Genomic DNA, 8,023 nt, shown 5'->3' on the forward strand with positions numbered 1-8,023 from the left:
GCAAACATTGACAGAAGCAACAGCAGTTTCTCAGGGAAATTATTTAATTTGCTAGACTCTCTCTCCCAACTACTCAGTTCCTGGGGCAGATGGTTTTTGTGAAAAGCCTCTCCTATTCTGAAGCCAGATGACTCAAATTTGTGCCAGCCTCTTCAGGACTACTGGAGAAAAGTCCCTGGAGACCTTTCCTTTCCCCAGAGGACAGAGTCTTGAAGATTGAGTCAAATCGTTGAGAAATAATTTTGATCAGGGGGAATGCTTTCAGCCAAGAAGTGAGCAGGGAGGAAGGTCCTCGAAGTGCTTGCTGTGATCTTCACCCTCTTTGGAGACATGCACCTTTGCAAATCCCATTGTCAAGGTTAGGTTGTTCCAGAATAAAAATGTTGAAAGGAAATTCAAGACGTGAATTTGGTCCATATCCACCTGGAATCTCAGCATGGCAGCGTGTCTGTAAATAGGATGTTTTAAAAGGTTGTTAATGGGATGAGAAGAGACCCTACTGATGTTCAATGAGACTGTCCATGTAGCAGAAAAGGACATGGGAAGAAAACCCAGAAAGTTCTGGAACAGCAAAGGCAGAGGCTGGATGGTGTAAACACAAACTAAGGATGGTCAGCAGACCCCAGAAGCCAGAAGGGATAAAGAAGGACCCTCCCCCAGAATCTTCGGAGGGAGAATGGCCCTGCTAACATTTTCTGGCTTCTAGAATGGTGAGAGATGTGTTTCTGCTCCCTGATGACACCTGCCTTGTGGGCATTTTGTTCACTAGTACACCTTCCAAATTGTATAGCTGGCCCCAAAGCCTCGCTCACACATGGCTCTTAGATGCACAAACAACCACTCTACGACAGCAGATATAACCATAGTACGGGGAGGAAACTGGGCCAGCTCTGCTCACAGCAGTGGGTATGAGTGCCTGGCAGCCATGTTGCCTCTTGAATGAAGCTGACTTCATTCTTTAATCTGTCTGCTACAGAGCATCAAAGTTCTGAATGAGAACTGAAGGCCATGGCAACCCCCACCCAAGAAAAACAGAGGCAACCATGGCAACCACGGGCCACCATCTAGAAAGAGAGTGACAAACACATAAAAACAGGTTAGGGGTGTAGCTCAGTCAGGAGAGTGTTTACCTGGCATACACGAAGCCCTGGGTTTGATCTGCAGCACTGTATAAACTCCTATCTCTTAGGAGATGGAGACAGGGTCATCCTGAGCTACATAGTGAGTTTAAGGCTAGCCAAAGCTGCATGAAACCTTGCTTCAAAAACCAAATCACCAGAAAGACCACTGTGAAAATCAGAACCATATAAAAGGTAGCGGGTGAGCTCAGAAGAGCAGATCATCACGTGCCTCATCACCAGGCACTTTGTTTCCCGTCTGTTTTCACTAGTCATGAGGATTCAGTTGGTTGGGGCACCGTACCTGAGAAAGCTGCCCAGTAGTTAATAACTCAGAAGGAAACACGAAGGCACTTCTCTGTTTGTTATCTGATGTATTTTCCAAGGCACCATTTCTTACTGTTTTCGAGAGCCGCTGAATGCAGCCCATATTGGCTGCAGGGAACAAAAGGCCCTCATGTTTTCTTATCTATTCCTTGATTCACAATTCCTACTGAAAACAAAGAAAAGCCATCAGCTGCCTGCTCTGATGCTCTCATCAACTTAACCAGATGGCCTTTGTCCCCTTTGGGGAAAAACATATTTTTCCAATTTAAAAAGTCTTTGTTAATGATGATTTAAGTCTTTGTCCCAGTGTTTATCCCTTGTCAGTGGCCAGAGAAGAAGGCGTTTTCTTTCTTGGTAGATTCCAAACACAACAGCCACCCAGTGTTCCAGGGCTTCCCAGGTAGGGGTATGGCACCTGACCTGATCAAGAACAGAGGAATCACTGGGAGCTAAGCTGAGCAGGTGCACCACAGAGCATCGGACACCAGTGTCATTAGGCGGGTTGTGTTTCCTCTCCTCCTCCAGCATCAGGTCCAGCTGGATTTAATACGTATGCTTCATGGTCTTTAGAACTTCCATATCAGCATCTCAGAGGCACTGGGCTAACATTTGTCTGCAGGCTCTGAGCTAGCCCATGGCCTTGTAGGATGAAAGACAGAGGGAGGACTGTCTTTGGAAAGATGGGGAGCTCTGGCTTCAGTGTTCCAAAAAGGCAGTGCCGTGGCTGCTGAGATGCCATAGGATCTGCTGACCACAGAGGACCTCAGCTCCCAAGGAAAGAAAGAGAAGCATTGCTGTCATCTGGAACAACTCAGAAGGCTAGCACAGAGCTCAGGACACACTGGGGATCCTAAAGAGCAGCCAGTAAGCCCTCCCATAGCACTGGTGCTGGATGCAGAATGAAGGCTTGTTGGTAGTGCGGGCAGATGCAACGCGGAGACAATCCTGAGAGAGAGACCATCTTCCCTCTGGATATAAGACATCAAGTCAAGGCCTTGTGTCTATGACTGGTGTGCATTCAGCTCTCGATTGCCAACAGATAATGAAAGGATCAAGTGTTTCCAGGGACTGGGCACAGAATGGCCAGTGCCCTGCATTAAGATGTAGCAAACCCAAGGTACAGCCTACATTCTGGGCTCCTTGTAGGGCAGAGCTAAAGGTACACTCCAGTGAAGAGCTTGTCTTGACTTAAGTTTCTTCTCTTGCCCTGTCCTGTTCCCTCACTCTCTTTCTGCCTTCGTTAAGGTTTCTATTGCTGTGAAGAGACACCATGACCACAAGAGTTCTTATAAAGGAAACCATTTCATTAGGGCTGACTTACAGTTTCAGAGATTTAGGCCATTATCATCATGACCGATGGCTTACAGGCAGATATGGTGCTGGAGAAGGAGCTGAGAGTTCTACATCTTGATCTGCAGGCAGCAGAAGCAACTGTGTGTCATACTGAGCATAACCTGAGTGAAAGGGACCTCAGAGCCCACCCCTACAGTGACACACTTCCTTCAACAAAGCCACAACTCCTAATAATGCCATTTCTTATAGGGGCCATTTTCTCTCAAACCACCACACCTTCTCAAGAGCGTATCTCCTCTATTAATGAGGTCCACAAGGACACCCCCTTTAGCTCCAGTTCTAGAAGCTGACCTCGAAGAGGGTGTCAGTCAGAAGACAAGGTTCCCTGAGTCTACCTGCAGGAGGGATTCAACAGCCAGAATGAGTTTTGCAAGCTGGGTTTTTATTACTCTCAGAAGGGAATTCTGGTGATCATGAGTCAGGCAACTCTCCTGGGCCAGAGCCAGGGCTGCCCTGGTGAAGTGAGTCTGTATCCACCTGGCCTACAGGGCTGTAGGTTCTGGGGGTGGATGCTCTGACTTCCGTTCCAGATCTGAAAAAAGAAAGCAGACTCTTCTCTGAGTTGAGTGACCTTAGGTCCTAGTAATTCCCTACAAGTTTTATGCAAGAATCCAGCTCTAAAGGACAGAGACCAGATTCTTGCACTGGTAAGAAAGATGCTTAATGTTTAGCACAACTGTGCCAAGGCTCACACCTACTCATCAGTAAGATGCTCCCAGTGGAGCCGATGCCCAGCTTCCCAGAGCAGTGCTGAGTGCTGGGTGGAAGGCATCAAGAAACCAGGCCTTCTTACAAAGGCCAAAGCTTTGATTTATAATGGGCACTATTTTTACATAATTACTACAACACTGATTACACCCTCAGCGATGTGCTTGAAGACAATTCAAGCTTGGTAACAACCCCAGAAGAATCTTACTGCAAACGTTTACCATTCAGACCTTGTCCACAATCATTTGTTGGAACCTTGTAGGATGCCATCCAATTTATTGAGCATTGATTTTAATGATTATGGAGTTGCTGTTGTCCTTCAGTGCTCCTGACTGAGGGCCTGAGGTGGACACCATAGTACCGTGTCTGCCCCACAAACAGAGCAGGAAACAGAAACAGGGATGGTGGTCAACAATAAATCCCACAGAAAGTGTCTGGAAAGTCCTCCAAGAGGAGGGCCTGGGAGAAAGGGAGGACCTTAGCCAGGAAGGAATCCCAGGCTAGCCAGGATGAAAGCTTTCAGGAACAACTTGCAAACCACATTTTATAGTAAATTCCAAAGTCATATTCACAGGAGCTGAAGGGATGGCTCAGAGGGAAGCAGCACTCAATGCTCTACAAAGGACCATTTTGGCCCCAGGTACCCACATCAAGTGGTTCACAACTGCCTATAACTCCAGCTCTAAATGAATCCACACCATCTTATGGCTTCTGTAGAGACGTACACTCATGTGCACAAACCACCACACAGACACACCTAAAACACACGATTTGAAAGTAAAATAAAATGCCAAAGGTGTGTAAAGTTACACCCATAACCACTTCTTCCAGTGGGCTTTCAGAGAGCTATCTGCAGCTGGCCTCTCTGAACACGTCATCTGTGTTTAGGGACGGAGGCCTGACTGTCCCCCACAGTAAGACAATAAAGGTACACACAATATCTTTCCAGCTACACCCCAATTCGTTGCTTTATTCACTTGCCTAGTAGTTTTTTTTTTAATTTCAGTCCTGTACTTTTGTTTTTTAAATTTCCATTTTAATTTTTTTCAAAATCTTTCTGCCTTGTCATTTTTATAGCCTTGATTATTTCTGTGATCTCCTTTCTAGCTTTTAAATATTTATTTTTAATTGTGAGTGTGCATATGTGTCTGTGTGCAGTATGCACTTGAGTCCAGGTGACCATGGAGGCCAGAAAGGATCCCCTGGAACTGGAATTATAGGTGGTTGTAAGTCTCTCAATGTGGGTGCAGTAGATGCCCTTAACCACTGGGCCTCTCTCGAGTCCCTCAGCATTTTATCTTCTGTTATATCTCCACTCACACAGTTTTAGTATCTGAAGAAGAAGCTTAACTGTGTTACTCATTGTCTCTGCTGATCCTCACTCACGGTGGCTGGCTTGTTGGTGTTTTCCACATTCTGTGGTTTGGCACTCATTTTGTTGATCTCATTTCCTGGGAATCCTGCGGGCCTAAGGCTGGAATGCTTCAGTCCAGAGAGGCCTTGGGTTTGCCTGTGCTGAGGGAGGGGGACCATCCCAGTACAATGAGATTCCACATCTCCACTTCCTCCTATTGGCCCCTGCTTAGACTACCAACCCATGGTGGATGCAGCTTTAGCTTGAGGCAAATCCTCTTTCCCATTCTTCATGCTCCATGTTTCCATTCAGATCCACCTCTTTTCCTGCCTGGCACTGACTTTTTTACCTATGGACACTTGTAAACACTCGTCTCCTTCCGATTAGCCACGTGACTGCTCTCTGTGTGTTGTAGGGAGGGAAGGAACATGTCCCCACTCACCTTCCCAATCAAGCACAGGCCTTTGGATAGAGGAAGTGTCCATCATGTAACTAACGGTTTCTTAGTTAATATTTAAACATGGGCTAATTAGCATATTTCATGCCTATTTTCCTCTCGAACCAATGCCCTGTCCTGTGTGGCTTAGCCTTTCCTAATTATCTGAGCTTGTAATTATCTGAAGAGCTTCGGCCCTTCGCTCACAAGTGATTAATTCATTGTTGTTGGTTCTGTTTCGCCCACCACCACCACCTCCCAGCCTGTTGCCAACGGTGGCTTCCAGTGGCTGGGCCCACGTCCCGGAGGCCTGTTTGTTTGTCCTGGTGTTCATTACTGGTTGGCTCTTTTCCATCTGCTGCCAGAGCAGAACTATTTATATCAACACAGAGAAGCCTTGGTGAGCTTTGCTGAGAAAACTCACAACCTCAGAATGCCTTTCATCACAAAGGACTTTCCTGAGCTATCCTCCCAGAACACCTCTGCCGGCACTGGCCCAGGGGCTCTCCTCTTCCCCAAGGAAGTGGCAGCTCCTGGCCCATCAGCCTAGATGATAAAGTCTTTGCCTCTGATTAAGAGCCCTGGCCACGAGACATGCTGTGGAACTTGCCCAAAGAGGTCATGACTGCTGAGTCACACAGAATGGCATTGAAACTGGGGTTCTGAGGGAAGGAGAATGCCCACTGGGAGCAGAGCCAAGGTGCTGAGTCATGGTCCTGGCCTCTGCATGACTTGCTGTGCGGCCAAGCTTCTAGAAGAAGGGGATGTTGCCCTTCCTTGAACATCACTATACCACAGAGACACATGCCCAAACATTACACAGCACCCCAGAAACATGTACGTCTGATGTGTCAAATTTTAAATATTTAACATGTGAGTGAGTGTGTGCATGTGTGTGGGGAGGTGTGGGTCAAACAACAACTTGGGGGAGTCTTTTTTCTTTTCACCCTGGGATACCGGATGAGGATTCTGGGAATTGAATTCCTGTCATCGGTCTTGGTAGCAAATGTCTTTACACTGAGCTGTCTTGCTAGCTCAAGTATCAGTTGTTTACAACAAAATTAGTTGATTAAAAAACAACTAGCATTTCCTATCCAAATTTATTTTTTATGGTAATCTTCTTTTGATTTAAATCAGGAAAGAGGCGTAGAACACTGGTTAGCCTTCCCCACCTTCCCACTGCCAAGGCCTGAGCCAACACGGAAAACACTGAGACCCTCTGATTCAGCCCATGTTATTCATTACCGTCCTTAGACACAGGGGAGAGCCCCATTCTCGGTCTGCTGTCTTGGCAGCAGTCTAGTGTCTTAACTATAGGACTCCACAGTCACAGGTCTGAAGAAATCAGGCTGAGGGAGGGGAGCCAATCATCATTTTCAACTGAACTGAACAAATTCATATTCTTGTTAGCATTCACAGCAGGTGATATATGGAATATGCCTGGGAGAAGGGCCAAAGAGAAAAATTTAAGACCTAGCACAATTTTGTGCTAAAAATAAAATTACCAATCAAATCTATTTATTTATAAGTCAGTTGTACCAGTGTAGGCCTGTGTTTCTAACACAGGAATATTAACTTTGTACCACTAGGTCAGGGTTGAAATTGAGAGAGTGGTAAGTTTCAAAACAGCCTAGAAACAGCCACAGGAGCCTAGAAACAGCTCTCAGGCTCTGGATTGGTAGAATATTGGTGCTATTTGCAACCCTGTGGAGGTTGCTGTCATGAAAACATCATGAATTCTGTGGGAGCAAACCTGTTCCTGACTCCATTTCTTTTTCTCTGGCTCACTGGCTATGTATGTTCTTTTGTCCTTAGGTAAGTTTCCCTATGCTCTGAAAGGTTAGGTCATGCCTCTAATGGTTGCCCAAATCAATATGACAGCGTGGACTTTCAGCTTGAATGACCAGGTGTCAGTTGTCCCATTCTCCTCATTTCCAAAGAAAGATAAATAGACGGGGAGGTGCCGAGTCCACAGGAGCCCACGCAGCGCTTAGACCAACTGTGCTTGATGGCCGGCTTCCCCAGGATAAAGCGGTCAACAGTATCTGCAGCCTGCTTTGTTCATTGTAAACAATTTGAGGGATTTTTTTTTTCCATTTGATTTTTCTCATGGAATATTTTTAAAACTAGGAATAAAAATACAAGCTTTTAAAATTTAATTGCTGGTCCTATTTCTTTCTTGCTCTCAAGATTTCCTTGCTATTTCCTTTTTTAATTATCAACAATCGACCTTGCTTTTTTCAGAGACCAAATAAATGGAACTCGGAACAAGTCTTCACACCCTGCCCCCATCTGTTCTCAGGCATCACAGCCTCTCTGCATCTGAAGGGCTAGGCTTCCCCAAATTGTACTTGACCCTGTGTCTGCCTTTACCTCTAAATGGGTCCTTTCTTGTCTTCCCTTTACAGGACTTGTCCATAGGGAGAGGCTGTTTGCACTGCCTTTCCACCTCGTCTCTCCAATACTCAATCAAACAAGCTTCAATAGAGTAACAACCACCCTGGTCACAGTCATCAGTAAGGTCCCCAACACCAATGTCAACAGCAGTGTCCAGTGTATGGGTTGAGGGTAGCTACAATGTGTGGAGCCAGTGGTCTCTTTCCTGGGCCAGTCCTGTAGATGACTGTGGGCTCCTGTGTACACCTGGTTCTTCAGCCCACTCCCTCTTTCCTGCACCTTTCAATAAATGCAACTCGGGGCTGGTGAGACGGCACTTGCTGTCCAGTC

At 46.2% G+C, this 8,023-nt stretch overlaps 1 long non-coding RNA gene across 2 annotated transcripts; it reads right to left on the reverse strand.

The window, feature by feature from the left end:
- Positions 1–26: 26 nt before the first annotated feature.
- LOC143267708 (uncharacterized) lies at positions 27–5,348 on the reverse strand. 2 transcript variants are annotated; one of them, XR_013043129.1, is made up of 2 exons: positions 5,303–5,348; positions 27–448 (listed from the first exon to the last, which is right to left on the reverse strand). It is a non-coding gene; the product is annotated as an uncharacterized LOC143267708 (long non-coding RNA). The 2 variants fall into 2 exon arrangements; XR_013043128.1 differs by lacking the exon at positions 5,303–5,348 and adding an exon at positions 813–951.
- Between the last annotated feature and the right edge of the window lie 2,675 nt (positions 5,349–8,023).

Source organism: Peromyscus maniculatus, chromosome 11 (genome assembly GCF_049852395.1).
Source record: "Peromyscus maniculatus bairdii isolate BWxNUB_F1_BW_parent chromosome 11, HU_Pman_BW_mat_3.1, whole genome shotgun sequence".
Taxonomy (NCBI): Eukaryota; Metazoa; Chordata; class Mammalia; order Rodentia; family Cricetidae; genus Peromyscus; species Peromyscus maniculatus.